This window comes from Spermophilus citellus (assembly GCF_964194105.1).
Source record: "Spermophilus citellus genome assembly, contig: SCAFFOLD_491, whole genome shotgun sequence".
In the NCBI taxonomy this organism is placed as follows: Eukaryota; Metazoa; Chordata; class Mammalia; order Rodentia; family Sciuridae; genus Spermophilus; species Spermophilus citellus.
In genome coordinates, this window is record NW_027672906.1 from 75,118 (window position 1) to 90,028 (window position 14,911).

The window sequence follows — 14,911 nt, forward strand, 5'->3', positions numbered from 1 at the left end:
CTTAGCGCTATCAGAGGGAGCTCTTGCTGGCCCTGTCCTAGTCCCTGTTGGGGGGAAGGCAGCCCTGCCTGAACCTCAGAACTGAGCCAGGAGAGATGGTTCCTTGAGGCCAGCTTAGGTGCAGCAGCTGACGTGGAGAAGTGGGTGCAACTAAGTCCTGAGGCCTCCACGCCCCGGCCTCTGCCTGGCCCAGGAGGGACAGTGTGGGGGCAGTGCTTCCCATTCGGAGGCCCTGCTTCCTAGGAGTGGCCCAGAATCCCCTGTCCCCGCTCACGGTCCGTGCCCCCTCTGTTCTCAGTTTGCAGCTCAGCTGAGGAGCCGGGTCAGACCCGCCTTCAAGCAGGCAGCCCTAGAGCCCCACCCCCTGTGCGGCCTGGACTTCTGCCCCACCAACTGCCACGTCAACCTCATGGAGGTGTCCTACCCTAAGACCACCCCTAGGTGGGCAGGTCCTTCAGCATTCGCTTCGGACGCAAGCCCTCCCTCATCGGCTTTGACCCTGAGCAAGGTACCTGCTTGTATCTGTTAGAGGTGGTGCTTAGACTCACACTCTGGTACCTCAACAGAACCGTGTCTGGGGGCCGACAGTCCAGGCTAGAATGGTGGCTCCGTGGTCATTAGGAGTCCAGGGCCTTCTATCTTTCTGCGTCACCATCTCTAGAAGGGGTCTCTAACTTTCAGGGTGCCTCATGGTGGAGTATGGCTGCTGGTGTGCCAGCCACCATGTCTGCATTTCCAGACAGGAAAAGCCAACCGTGGTTAAAGGTGTATTAGCATCAAACTGAAACTGTCTTCTTGAGGAAACTTAGTGGATCAAGATTCTGAAAAGGGCAGTCGGACGCTGTGGTGTGCACCTGAAACTGAGGCAAAGGATCACAGAGTTTGAGTACAGCATTGGAACTTAGTGAGACCCTGTCCCGAAATTAAAAAAAAAAAAAAATTAAAAAGGCTGAGGTAGAACTCAGTGGTAGAGCATTTGCCTGGCCTGCACGAGGCACTCAGTTCCATCCCTGGTACCGCCAAAAAAAGGAAAAGAAAAAGAAAGTTCTGGCAGGGAAGTTCCCTCTCCCGGAGTTCTGGGAGTGGGTCTGCTTTCGCTGACCTCCCGCCTGCCCTCCTCCCCTGCAGGCCACCTGAACCCCATGTCCTACACCCAGCACTGCATCACCACCATGGCTGCCCCGTTCTGGAAGTGCCTGCCTGCTGTGGACGGGGACCCCAACGGCCAGGCTCTCAACGACAGCCTCGGGCCCCCCAGCGGGGCCCTGGGCCAGGAGGACCGGGGCCTGAGCTTCCTGCTGAAGCAGGAGGACCGTGAGGTGCAGGACGCCTACCTGCAGCTCTTCACCAAGCTGGATGTGGCCCTCAAGGAGATGAAGCAGTACGTCACCCAGATCAACAGGTGAGCCGAGGCGGGGGGCCGCGGGGGCGGTGGGGCCGCGGCCTCACTCCACAGCAGGGGAGTGAACTTGTTGAGGGGAGCCGTCCTATACACAATGGGCTGCGCTCATCAAATGCTAGGGGCACTCCTACCCCCAAGGTGACAACCCAGAGTGTCTACAGACATTGCCAGATGCCCCTGGGGGCCATAGTACCCTTCCAGCAGAGCAGTGAGTGCTGCAGCCTCCTCAGGGAGGCCGAGGCACTTGGTGAAAGCCTTGGGATCTTTGTTCTTTTAACATCCCAGGAAGATAGAGAGCTGGGCCTGAGGTCCCCCTTGCTGTGACACAGCAGGGCGCATGCAGCACCCCCTGTGCCAAGGGTGGGCACTGAGTGTCTGCAGGGCAGCAGGGTGGGGCAGAGCAGGGTTGATGGCACCTCTGGGATGGGCAGGCCAGAGGTGGGCCATTCTGCATGACAGTGACCCCTTTCTTCAGCAAACATGTGGGGGAGGAGACAGGACGTAGCCATTAGGACCCTGGAGACCAGCCACCAGAAGCAGCCTCTGGATGGGGCTGGGGCCCTCCTGGATGTGGCCCTCTAGGAGATGAAGTAGTACATCACCTGCCTGGAGGGGACGATTTTGAGAGTGTCAGGAACACTTGAGCAGGGACCAGGTACTAAGGGGTCTAAGGAACTGCTGATTCCGTTCTGCAGAGTGAGAGGCACATGGTCACCTTAAGTCAGGGCGTCTTCCTGGAGCCTGTTGGCATTTTGGGTGGGTCATTCTGTGTTGTGGGCCGCCCTGGGCACTGTGGGTGGGTGGCAGCGTCACCAACCTCTATCCCCCAGAGGCCCTAGCACCCCTTGCCCTTGTGGTGACAACCCAGACCATCTCAAGACGGCGTCCAGTATCCCCTGCAAGGCACATTGCCCCTGGGGGAGATCGGAGGCTGAAGAGCCCTGTGCTAGAGTCACAACGGGGATGGACAGGGTGACTTGCTCTCGAGGCTCTCTTAATCCTCAGGGCTGGGAGGGGGGGCTGCAGGGACAGGTGGACCCCCTCGTGCTGCGCCCCTGCTGCAGGCTCCTGAGGTCCTGTCGCGCTCTCTGCCTCATGGGTGGGGACTTCTCTGTGGAGGCCGCGGCTGCAGGCTCAGGAGCCCGAGGCCCGGGCTTTACTCCTGGCCTGTTGGCCGTGTGACCTCAGGCTGCCTCTCTGACCCTCGGTTTCCTCACCTGCAGAGCGGGGCCAGTTGTGACCCTGATCTCCTGAGAGGCGGGATGGTGGCTAGCCTGGGCTTGTGGGTCGCCTGTGAGGCCCAGCACTGTGTCTAACATGTGGCGTGTCAGTCCCCACCTCCCAGCCTTGAGACGCCTGTGACACCATCCTGCTGCGCAGGTCGAGTCTCATGAACAGTTTGCCTCGGGCCTCTCAGACAGGAGGTGGTGGCGTTAGGGTTTGAAGGGGCTGCGGCCTGGGCAGGAACTGCCTTTTGAATGACTTTTCCTTGTGCGCGTGTTTACCTGCCATCTGTCCCGGGTGCTCTTGTCCGTGGTGGCAGAGCCCAGGAGTGTCCGAGGCCCTGCGGCCTGCCGTCTGGAAGCCATGCCCTCTGGGCCATGTGCAGCGCCCCAGCCCGTGCGCAGAGCCAGGCCAGGAGCCGCCAGAAGGCGTGAACCTGCGCTCTCACCCCAGCAGGGCTGCGGGCGGCTGCGCAGTTGTGGTTGCCTTTCCAAGGGGTGACACAAAACCCTGGACAGCTACCTGTGCAGGATCGAAGGTCACAGCTGGTGAAGCTGGGGCCTGGGCCTGTACCTGGAGCCCTTGCCCTGCAGGCTGCTGTCCACCATCACGGAGCCCACCCCTGGCGGGGCCTGTGACCCGCCCCTGGCTGAGGAGGCCTCCTCCTCCTCACTGGTCAGCGAGGAGAGCGAGATGGACAGGACCGACCATGGGAGCATCAAGAAAGTGTGCTTCAAAGTGTCCGAGGAAGACCAGGAGGACTCGGGCCACGATATCATGAGCTACCGCGACTCCTATAGGTGGGCATGGTATGGGTGGCCCTGGGCTTGGTGGGACGGCCAGCAAGACAGTGAGCCTCTGACCATATGGAAGTTGGGACCATGGACGTTTTGTGGAATGCGGTGGTCTGGCCCTGAGACCTGCCCAAGGTGCATCCCAGAGAGCCCACCCAGGTCCCCGCCCAGGCTGGTGCTTCCATCTGGCCTGGTAGACGCCACCCTTTCAGCCATACGTGTCCCAGTGCAGAGGAGAGGGCTGATCTGCCCACACGGTGTGCTTCAAACTTGGTTTAAGACCTGTGGTTTCTGCCAGGCATAGGGATGCACGCCTGTAATGCCAGAGCTAGGGAGGCCGAAGCAGGAGGATCCCAAGTTCAAGGCCAGCCTGGCCAACTTAGTGAGGCTCTGTCTCAAAATAAGTAGATGATAGGTAGGTAGGTAGGTAGTTAGAGCTGGGGGTGCACCTTAATGGTAGAGCACCCCGGGGTTCAGTCCCCAGCACTACAAAAATAAACGCTATTTATTTTTACTTGATCTGAGGAATAAGTCTGTTTCTTTTTCTTCTGAGAGGCCGTGAGCTGTCTTGCCACTGGTTAGATTAATTGTAACGACATCAGTGAGGCCTTAATTAGCGGTTAAGTAGATTAGAACTCAGTTCCCTGTGCTAACTCTGCCTGGCTGCTGGTAATTCCTTATCTCAGCCTAATGAGCCCCGGACCCCCTGAGAAGGGCCTTGTCACCTTCAGCTGCAGCCAGAAGGAGTCCTAGGCAGCCAGACCCCTCTGGTGGGCAAAGCCCAGGGCTGCAGGGATGCGGCCAGCGAATGCTCCTCTTGTCCCCACGGGACCTGCCTAGTCCTTGCGCCCAGTTTCCTGGAGTCTGTAACCGGGTCGTTCTCGCTGCGTGTGTGCCTGTCCTCGGAGCTCCGAGGCCAAGGTCCCTCGCGTCTCTGGGTTTTCCTTCTGAAGTTCCTGTTCCTCTGGTTTTTCATTGAATTGTCAAAGAGCGTAGGGTGGAATTTTGGAACAGTTGCTCCTGATTCCTTGAGTTCCTTTTGGTCAGGTGAGTGGTGGGTTGTGCCCAGAGTCAGGGTTGTCCCTAAGAAGAGCCAGGCACTCGGGAGCACTGGGGACCTTGGACAGTGGTGACAGCTGAGTGGAAGCAACTCTCCGCTCTGTTTCTGTGCTGGGCCATGAAGCGCTTCCCCCCAGCGGACCTGAAAGACCCCGGGCTGGTTGTCCCCTGGGCTGGGGCTTGACCGTGCTCTGGAGCGGGTCTGGGTGCGGGGCCAGGGGTGCGAGCGAGGGTGACTCGGCCGTCTCGCCCCAACGCAGCGAGTGCAACAGCAACCGGGACTCGGTCCTGTCCTACACCAGCGTGAGAAGCAACAGCTCGTACCTGGGCAGCGACGAGATGGGGTCCGGTGAGTGGGCCGCCCATCGGGGAGGGTCCTGGCCGGTTGGTTAGCGGGTGTCCTCCTGCTCTGTTCCGTTGTTTGGAGTTCGTTGCTTTGAATCGCATGGAGCCTCCTTCTGTCTGCTGGTTTGGCAGGTACTTAGTCAAGCACCTCTCACGCACCAGGTGCTGGAACTTAGCAAAGCTAAGATCCCCACACAGAGCAGATAGAGACCTCTGTGTGGTCGTGCACCATGGCCTATGGTTGCATGGGATGTGTGGGTGGTGGGTGCTCCGAGGTCCCACAGATCCCTGGTACCAAGGGGGCCCATAGGGATGACCATGCACCAACCCAAAGTCCAGATAGCACAGGAAGGTTTAAAGAAGCCAGTGAACTCGAATCCAAACCCGTCGTGCTCCCAAGTGTACCCACCAATGGTACTTGGATGCCGTCGGCAAGGGCACATGTATGCAGAGGGACATGCGGTGGCTGGCGGGCGGCTGGACGGACAGGTGGATGATCAGAGGAGGTCGTGCTGTGTCTGCAGCGCTTCCTGAAGCCTGACGTTGCTGTGTGTTAATTTCAGTCTCATTCTCTCAGACTTAGAAAGTACACTTTGTGCATAAATAGGTCACACGTCCACATGGGCCATTATTAGAAAGACAAGAGACAGGCTGAGGTGGCGGATCCCTCCCACCGTCAGCCACGGCCTCCTGCTGCCCAGGCCGCCCCCCTGCACCCCGTTACTGCTGTGTCCTGCCAGAGGACGTCTCTGCATAAAAACTTGCCCCCATAATGTAGCAGAAGAAAAGAAGGCCCAGGCAGGCGGACTGTGTGGCTGGGCTCTAATGTCTCATGATAGAAGATCAGGCCATTGAAATATGTCCCCAGAGGGGTTCAGTGGAGCTGACTTCACTGGAACAGGGGCTGTGACTCTGTGGGGCTGGGATCCAGGTCTTTGTCCTCAGTGCCCTCATTTGTGGAGTGGGAATGACAACAGCTTGCCATCTGGGGGGTGTTTGTGCTTCTTGCCCATTTTTTAGATGAAGAAACAGAAGCTCAGAGAGGTCCAGGGATTTGCCCAGTGACTCAGCTGGGGCCTGAGTCTGGCAGGCTACATGTCCCCTGTGGGTCTAGGGCTCTATAGTCGTGTGGCCTCCTTGAGAAGAGGTTGGGGAGGAGCGGGGTGGGGAAGCAATGACTGACAGCCACGCTCTGTCTTCTGCCAGGGGACGAGCTGCCCTGTGACATGCGCATCCCATCGGACAAGCATGACAAGCTCCATGGCTGCCTGGAGCACCTCTTCAACCAGGTCGGCCTCGTCCCAGCCTGGTGTGGCCCTGGGTCCTCGAAGCCCCCTGGCAGCCACGCTCACCGGGGGCTTCTTGTCTCCAGGTGGACGCCATCAACACGCTGCTCAAGGGGCCGGTGATGGGCAGGGCCTTCGAGGAGACCAGGCATTTCCCCATGGAGCACAGTCTCCAAGGTGAGGGGTGCCCGGTGGGAGCAGGCTGGATGCTGGGCACACACCCCTGCTGCGTGGCTCTGGCTGGTCCAGGCTGGCAGACTCCTGCCTGAGGGCCACATCAGCCCACAGCCTGCTTTCGCTCAGAATCTGTCTCCACTGTCATCCTTATATTTTAAAGTTTCGTAAAAGCCAAACAACAAGGTCTGTGTGGTAGAAGCTGTAGGAGCTGCAAAGCCTGACCTGGCTCTCTACAGGGACAATTGGTGTCCTGGGGTTGGTCCCTGGGTCCCCTGGGCCTGCCCATTTGTGACACGAGGGACAGCCTGGAGTGCACTTCCTGTCTGTCATACCCACGGAGATCTGCTCCCCTCATCACACTTTCCAGCCTTGTGACTTTGCTGCGGAGTTTATTATTGATGTGACTTTTGTTTTGTTAATGGCATCTCCTGCAGAGTATGGTGGTGCAGGCCTGTGGTCCTAGTGACTCAGGAGGCTGAGGCAGGAGGGCCTCAAGCTTGAGATCAGCCTTGGTAATTTAGCAAAACCCTGTCTCAAAGAAAAAAAAAAAAAAGGACTGGGGATGTAGCTCAGTGGTAAACGGCTGGTGGTTCAATTCCCCAGTACCTAAGTGAATGAACAAATAGGTTTTGAAAAGGTATCTTCCTTTTGGAGATTGAATTTTAAAAGGATCTTATTAAAATGCCCCCATAGGAAGAGCCAGTGTAGTAGGCCATATATTGATGATAAGCCACAGTGATCAACTTAATGGGAAAGCCACAGTGTCATCCCACTGCCGTCAGGTGGGCACTGCTCCCTGCCCGGGGCCTCTGCTGCTCTTCAGGAGAGGGCTGTGTGAGAGAAGAGTTAAGGCCTCACCAGCACCAAACCGAGGCTTTCCTCTGCAATGATTGAGATGAAAAGAATTGGCATTTCTTATGTCCTCCTGCCCTTTCATCCCACTAACCCCCCCACCATCTGTCTGTCCCCAGCTGCCAGTCCATCTGTGCAGCTATGCAGCAGGTAAATAGTTCCCTAGAGCCAGCTTGTGCCAGGCCTTGTGCTGGGTGCTGGTGACCCTGAGCCCGATGGGACACTGCTGACCTCACGGGCTCCCAGCTGTGTGCAGGAGACGGGGATGTGGACAGCCTCTGCCTCCAGGGGAGCATCGGGTCTGCTCAGCTGTCCCTCCCGCTGTGTCAATCCCCTGTCCAGGGGTGAACCTCAAGGAGAAACAGCAGAGAGGGCCCCAAGCCACAAAGACCTCAGAGACCCGGGAAGAGGCCAAGGGAACAGGGGCCTGCATCTGCCTGGCCTTTGGCCTGTTAGGGCCACATTCAGGTCCCAGTTCTCCCACTACCCAGTGTGACTTTAGGCAAGTGACTTGCCTGGGCTTCCCCCTCTGTTTAGGGAAGGGTTAGAACGAGGTCACAACTCATGTGCCTGCTTAGTTGGTTGTGGCATGAAGACCTGTGCCTGAGAAGAAGGCTTCTGTGGCTACCGGGTCCAGATCTGGGAGCAAAGAGTGCTGTGATTGATTGGTGCTGTCTCCACTGGATTGTCTGTGGCTGTGGATCCTGGCCCCCGACTGGCAGGAAGGGTGCTGAGATGGATCCGTGGTGTCTGCGATGGGAGTGGCATGTGAAGTGGAAGCACACTGACCATGCATTTGTCCTCCAAGGCCTGGATTACATCCTAGAGCCTGCTGCTCCCCGGATCTAGGTTATAAGCTTTGGAATCTGGTGACAGGGCATGGGCTTTTGTGCCACTGTTCTCCAAAGCCACCTCCGTCCCTTCCCGGCCCTCATGCCGCTTTCCTGCCCCAGAGTTCAAACAGAAAGAAGAGTGTATGGTCCGTGGCCAGAGCTTGATCCAGATCAGCATCCAGGAGGACCCCTGGAACCTGCCCAGCTCCATCAAGACCCTGGTGGACAACATCCAGAGATACGTGGAAGGTCTGTGGGCAGGGAGGGTCATGGGGGGCCTGTGGCCTTTGGCTGGGTCTGGAGTGCAGCAGGGTCCTGTTGGGGCCCACCTCTGTGCCCCTTCCCCTGTGTGCTCAGGGAAGGGGAGAGGAGTGGCTGCACGCTGTCAGCTGAGTGGCCTCCCCGGGCCGGCTCTCCTGTCGCCTGCCAGCCCCCCTTAGCTGCCTCCTCCTCTCCCTCCTCCTTCAGATGGGAAGAACCAGCTGCTCCTGGCCTTGCTGAAGTGCACAGGTGAGGGCTTTGCGGGGCAGCCGTGAGTGCGTGGGCCCAGGGGTACACGGCGAGGCCTGCCTGGCTGTAGGCGTCCATGAGGACAGCCTGGGGGGCCTCTTCTGTGGCCAGGGTGATTTTTTCTTGGCCCATCAGGATCTGCACTGGGGAAGGCGACCCTTTGGCCTCCTGCCCCTCTAAGACTTGCACCTTGTGTCCAAGGGACAAGTCTCAGTCCCTGGAGCTGGGAGCCCTGTCTTGGGCCACCTGCTTCCTGGGTGATTATGACGAGGACACAGGATAGAGGGCGGAGGGTGAGGGAGGCTGCTTGTCAGTAGGCTCCAGACCCAGCAGACGGTGGAGGCCGGAGCTGCAGGTGGGGTGGGCCACGTTTGTCCACCTTTGTCCCTCCCTTCTTCTCAGAAATTTGTAGTCAAGGGAGGATCCAGGTCAAAATAGGCAGCTGCACGCAGCTGGCCAGATGTTGAGGGTAATTCCTCTCAGCAGCTGAGACCTGCAGCCTCTTTGCCTCAGGTGGGGCGGGGTGGTGGAGGGGCGGGGCAGCAGGAGAACCCGGTTCTCAAAAGCGCCGGTGGAGCTCGGTGGCACAGCCGCACCACTGGCACACAGCCGGCCAGGCCGAGAAGTACTGCATCCCAGAGAGATGGCCAGGGACGGGCCTGGATAGTGGCCAGGAACCCACAGGCCCACCTGCTTGGTCGGGGGAGCAGCAGCTTTTGGGTGAGGTGGCTTGCTCATGGAGGGGGGAGTTCTGTGGACCTGGCTTTTGGCCCCAACAAAACTTTTGGCCAGTTCGCCCCATGCAGGGTCTGTGGGGGGCTCGGGGCCAGGGGTGGTGCAGCCTGCTGCCAGCACCTGCCCAGAGGCCTGTCTGTCCATCACAGACACCGAGCTGCAGCTGCGCAGGGACGCCATCTTCTGCCAGGCCCTGGTGGCCGCCGTGTGCACCTTCTCCGAGCAGCTGCTGGCGGCCCTCAGCTACCGCTACAACAACAACGGTGAGTACGAGGAGAGCAGCCGGGACGCCAGCCGCAAGTGGCTGGAGCAGGTGGCCGCCACCGGGGTCCTGCTGCACTGCCAGTCCCTGCTGGCGCCAGCCACAGTGGTGAGTGGGCAGAGGAGGACGGGAGGCCCCCCAGCCTGTGTCCCCTGCAGTTGGCTCCCAGGGCCCCGCTGTTCACACAGCAGGTGTTTATTGAGCACCTACCATGTACTGCTGTTAGGAACTGGGGCCTTACGTCCTGGTGGGAGGGAGACACACATAGGTAAAAGACATGGTGCTCAAGCTAGGCGGTTTTGCCCCAGGGGACACTGGCAACATCTGGAGACATTTTTAGTTATAGCAGTTGAAATATCCAGGAGTAGTGTCTCTGGCACTTGGTGTGTGGAGGCCAGAGATGCTCCTCAGTGTCCTACAACAGTCCCAGGACAAATACCTGCAGTGCTGGGTGGCTCTGGTGGCCAAGGCCCAGCCGCTGGCTGGTGGGAAGTGTGGCCTCAGAGCGCCCTCTGCTGGGCAGAAGTCTGCTCTCACCCGACTCAGAAAGGCTGCCTGGGCACCAGCCCTCATGTCTTGGAGCCACATGCTAGTCCCTGTCCGTTTGGTCTCTGACGTCGCGAGGCACCAGACTGCTGGGGTCCACAGCTCACCTTCCAGCCGGGGAGGCAGATGAGAAGACACAACGGAAGGCTGGGGGGAGAGGCAGGGAGTGGAGGCCATGGCGTCCTTGGGGATCTGTGGTCAGAGCTGGCCGTGTTGAAGCGGTGACTTTGAGCCAGTAGACAGGAACAGCCTGGGGCAGAGGGAGCAGCTGTGGCCCCACGAGCAGGGAGGCGGTGGGAGGTGAGGTGCGTGGGCTGGGTCTGCAGGGCTGGGCCTCGCTCTGGGCAGGAGGCTCGCAGGTTGGAGGCAGGTGAGAGACAGGATGTGGGTTCAAGTTAGACAAAGGTAACAGCACGGGGAGAGGGGGGTTGTTTGGGGGAGGGTTAGGGGAAACTGTGGGGTCCTCCTGGGACGTGGACCCCCCTGGAGTGGTGGCTGGGAAGTTGGGGGGCTCTGGAGCGTGTTTTGATGGTGGGTCCCAGGGCTTGGTCATGGCTGTGTATGGGGCAAGGGGAGAGAGAATCGGGTGGGTGGGGCCTGCTGGAGGGGCAGGAGGTGGTGGGTTAGCTTTGGAATGGTTGTTCATGACCGTTGGTGCAGGGAAGGGCCACTCAGCAAGTCAGAGCCAGATGGGTTCTGACCCTGGGGGAGCAGGACAAGCTGTAGGCAGAGCACACGCAGGACCGGTGGGAGGAGCCCACTGTGTAGCACGTGGCCTAGATTCGGACCCCAGCTTGTCCAGGGAAAGCTTGGGGTGGGTGGCACCCGAGGTCCCTCATGTGTCTTCTTGCAGAAGGAGGAACGCACCATGCTGGAGGACATCTGGGTGACCCTGTCGGAGCTGGACAACGTCAGCTTCTCCTTCAAGCAGCTGGATGAGAACTACGTGGCCAGTGAGTGACTCCCCGCCACTGTGGGTGTCAGGACGCTGAGGCGGCAGGAGCGTGTGGGGCCACCTGGCCTCCCGTGCGAGCAGGCCAGCTGCCCGAGCCTCACTCCCCAGCTGGAGTCTGAGAGCTGAATTGCAACACACGTGGAAAAGGGGTTCTTCCACATCAGCCAGCTGCCCCACCACCCGTGAAAGACCCACGAGCGATTCTCATTCAGATCCCACCCTCAGATCCCATTCAGATCGCCCCTCTTTGTGGGGAAGAATTAAGATTCTTAGGGACTAAGGCCGTGATTACCTGAGGTTCCTTGGTCCTGTCTTCCTCCCTCTGCCCTGCCCACCCCCCTGCCCACCTGCCCACCCACTCGCACCACCCACCCCAGACACGTCCGCAGCAGGGAGCACTCGGTACTTGCCAGCCAGAGACAGGCTCTGGGCCACGGTGCTGGGCAGCATGACCACAGCTTCTGCCCTCCCCGTGGTGGTCTCACCCTGGGTCACCTAGGGACATCAGAGACGCCGATCCCAGTCGCTGGCTGCTGTGGGTCAGTTGGGGCCTGGGTAGGGGTCCCGGGGGAGCGCAGGTGACCTCCTGCTGAGGCCGAGAACCCTGTGGGTGCTTCCCGCGCGGCTCTGCTGGGCCCTGGGGACCCCGCCCAGACCTCCACCTCGGGAACTCAGGGGTGGAACAGGGCGCCCATGTGCCACGTGCTCTCCCCAGGACTCCAGAGCTCATGGGCCCTTTCACTTCACTTCATAAAAAGCCCCCTGAGACAGCTTTTTCCCAAGTGCCACCCCCTTGAAATGGCTGTGTGTCTGGGCTGCGTGTCTGGGCTCTCGGGGACATCCATCCTCCCCTTCAGGGACCAGCTCTGACCTCCTTGGGGCAGTACCGTCCCTGCTGAGGACGCAGACTGCTGCCTAGGGGCCAGTTTGAGTTGGCTGTGGTGCTGCCTGTCGTGGGCCGAGCTGGGCTCCGGGAGAAGCCCTGGTCCACCAGTGACACCTGCAGGCGCAGCCGGGGTCCCCAGGGCCGCACTCTGCCCCCCTGCCCGCAGCTCTTCCTCATGGAGGTGAATGAGATGCAGGTCCTGTTGGAGGGCAGCTTTTGCCAGGTGGGGCCCTGAGTGACCAGCAAAGGGTGACAGGAGCACCCTAGGGCTCTGAAGACACCCGGCTGGTTCCCCTGCCGGGCAGTCAGTGTCGGGGCCAAGAATAAAGCAGTGGCAACCAGCAGCTGTCGAGGGTGTCCAAGAGGCAGGTCACAGGCGGCTCCGCGGGGTGGGGCTCTCTGAAGCGCCCTGCGGGGTGGGAGTCTGAGGCGCTCTCTAGGCTGGGGAACGGGGGTCACAGGATGCGACTCTGGCGTGAGTGGACATGGAAGTCCCAGGGTGCCACCTGAGGCTGGGAAGAAGGGGGTCTGGGGTTATCCCCCTGGAGTGGGCCGACAGGGAGGCACTGGGATGTCACTCTGGCACCTGGGGAAGGGAGATGTGAAGCTCCTGTAGCAGGGGGCGGGGCCCTGGGGTGAGCCTGTCTGGCCTTGTCCTCCGCAGACACCAACGTCTCTTACCACATCGAGGGCGGCCGGCAGGCCCTGAGGGTGGTCTTCTACCTCGACAGCTACCACTTCTCCAAGCTGCCCTCCCGCCTGGAGAGCGGGGCCAGCCTCCGCCTGCACACCGTGCTTTTCACGAAAGGTGAGCTGCGGCTATGGGGGACCGCAGGGGCCGAGCCAAGGCCACCAAGCACTGGGGACCCAGCCCCTCCCTCCCTCCTCTCCCTTCAGCTCTGGAGAACGTGGAGGGGCCGTCTCCTGCGGGCAGCCAGGCAGCAGAGGACCTGCAGCAGGAAGTCAATGCCCAGTCCCTGGAGAAGGTCCAGCAGTACTACCGCAAGCTCAGGTGTGTGCCTGGGGCTGTGCTGGGGCCAGGGTTCAGAGAGCTGCCACAGGGCGTGGACACAGCAGTGCCGGGCAGACCCTCTGCGGGAGGAGTGGGCCAGACGCCCCTTTCTGGGGCACCTGCTCTGTGCGGGGCCTTTGCATGAGAGTCCAATGGCGGTGCGCACAGTAGTTTATGCTAACTCATTTTCCAGATGAGGAAACTGGGACCCAGGGGCATACACAGTGTGCCCAAGGTCACACAGCCAACAGTCTGGCTTCAAAGCAGGTCCTTTCTGCTGAGCAGAGCTGCCTGTCCACTCTGCGTGGGGACCGGAGCTGAGATGGGTGCTGAGATTCAAGGGCCTTGAGAGGGGCGTGGCCCCTGGGCCTCTGTCCTGGTCACACCTGCAGGGAGAAGTGGAGGGAACAGATTTTGCTGGGAGCAAGCACGTGTCCAGGGGAGCAGCTCCCACGTCCTTAGCAGCCTCAACCGTGGCCCTCCGAGTCCTGCCTTGGTGACAAAGGGTGGCTGAGAATTAGGAGATGGCAGGTCCAGTGTCAGGGCCTCTTCCCCTGGGGCCTGGTTGGCCACTTGCTGTCGTCCACCTGCTCCACAAGCGCGTCTTTCACCTGTGGCTTCTACTCCCTTCCACGGCCCAGTGGAGACCGCCTGGTTCCCAAGGCTTAGGTGCCTGTGGGTTGGCCCTTGAGAGGAACCTCTGTGGCCCAGTGAGCGGCGCCCAGGGCCAGGCGGGGACGGGCTCAGGGAGGAGGAGCAGGTCTGGGCGGCAGCAGGGAGGGCGGGGGCCGTTGAGGACAGCACTTGGGGGGCTGTCAGGGAGCCCTGAGAGTGGCCTCCTCCTGGGAGACCACAGCCCTGCAGCTGTGGCTGGGGGTGGCCCCTCTCAGCCTCTCTCTCCCTCAGGGCGTTTTACCTGGAGCGGTCTAACCTGCCCACGGACGCCAGCACCACCGCCGTGAAGACAGACCAGGTGCGTCCCCCCTGCAGCTGGGCCGGGTGGGGCTCCCGGGGTCAGGACTCAGCGGGGCCTGAGGGACCACTTGGCCCACCTGGGAGTCCCCAGGTGGTTTCTGCTCACTGGTGGCCTGCTCCTCTCTGCTCTCGTGGTAACTGCGGGTCTCTCTGGGGCCGGCGCCCTTGGAGAGGTGGACCCACGCCGGGTGGGCCTGGGTCCTCTTTTTCCTTCACATTGATGTGGGCACTTAGAAATCAAGAGATCTCCTCAGAACAACGGAGGCTTCCAGCTGTTTTGAGAAGTGGACAGGTGTGAGGCCTCCTGGGGGCTCCTCCCCACAGGCTGGCCTGTGCGGGGCGGGGCTAGCCAGGGCCACCGGCCTGTCGGCCCCTGCTGACAGTGTCTGTGGCCGGCCTTCCCGGCTTGTGCAGGCCTCACCCCGGCATGGCGTTCTGGCCTTGGGGCTGGAAGCTGCCCTGGGAGATGCTGGGCACCACGCTGTGGGATGTGTGGCCGGCAGGATCTCGCCATGGCACAGGAAGACTGAGCCACCTTTACCTCCACGCGGTGGCTGGGGGTCTGGGACAGCAGGGAGGGCTCATCCTCAGGAGGGGTCTGGAGGGCACGAGCGAGTCACTGTTTGTGCTCAGAGACGCCCTGGGCCTGAAGAGGCCGGGCCGGGGGTGAGACCTGAAGTACGGGGCGAACACCGAATGCCAACTGCAGGGTAGCGGGGAGCCACAGATTGCTCTTGAGCAGAGGTCATGGAAACCTTGGAGAGGGCGCTGGGGGGACAGGTGCAGGGACCTCTGGATGAGGAGGAGATGGGGAGGCAGGCCAGAGGCCCTCGGCTATGCCCCGAGCGTCCCCATTGTATCTGTCCCACGCCTTGCAGCTGATCCGCCCCATCAACGCCCTGGATAAGCTCTGCCGCCTCATGAAGTCCTTGGTGCACCCCAAACCTAGGGCCGGCGGGAGCTTCGGTGCCAGCCTCATCCCCGTCTCCTCGGAGCTCTGCTACCGCCTGGGGGCCTGTCAGATGGCCCTGTGTGGCACCGGCATGCAGAGGTAGGCC

At 60.7% G+C, this 14,911-nt stretch overlaps 1 pseudogene across 1 annotated transcript in view; it reads left to right on the plus strand.

The window, feature by feature from the left end:
- LOC308640382 (phosphatidylinositol 3,4,5-trisphosphate-dependent Rac exchanger 1 protein-like) overlaps positions 1-14,911 on the plus strand; it is a 37,048-nt pseudogene that overhangs the window by 19,184 nt on the left and 2,953 nt on the right. Inside the window, exons 14-27 of the transcript XR_014024328.1 lie at positions 299-508; positions 1,129-1,402; positions 3,220-3,426; positions 4,740-4,828; positions 6,031-6,113; positions 6,197-6,287; positions 8,093-8,221; positions 8,441-8,482; positions 9,367-9,587; positions 10,879-10,978; positions 12,531-12,674; positions 12,764-12,878; positions 13,785-13,851; positions 14,732-14,904. The product of XR_014024328.1 is annotated as a phosphatidylinositol 3,4,5-trisphosphate-dependent Rac exchanger 1 protein-like (transcript). The remainder of the gene's footprint in view (positions 1-298; positions 509-1,128; positions 1,403-3,219; positions 3,427-4,739; positions 4,829-6,030; positions 6,114-6,196; positions 6,288-8,092; positions 8,222-8,440; positions 8,483-9,366; positions 9,588-10,878; positions 10,979-12,530; positions 12,675-12,763; positions 12,879-13,784; positions 13,852-14,731; positions 14,905-14,911) is intronic.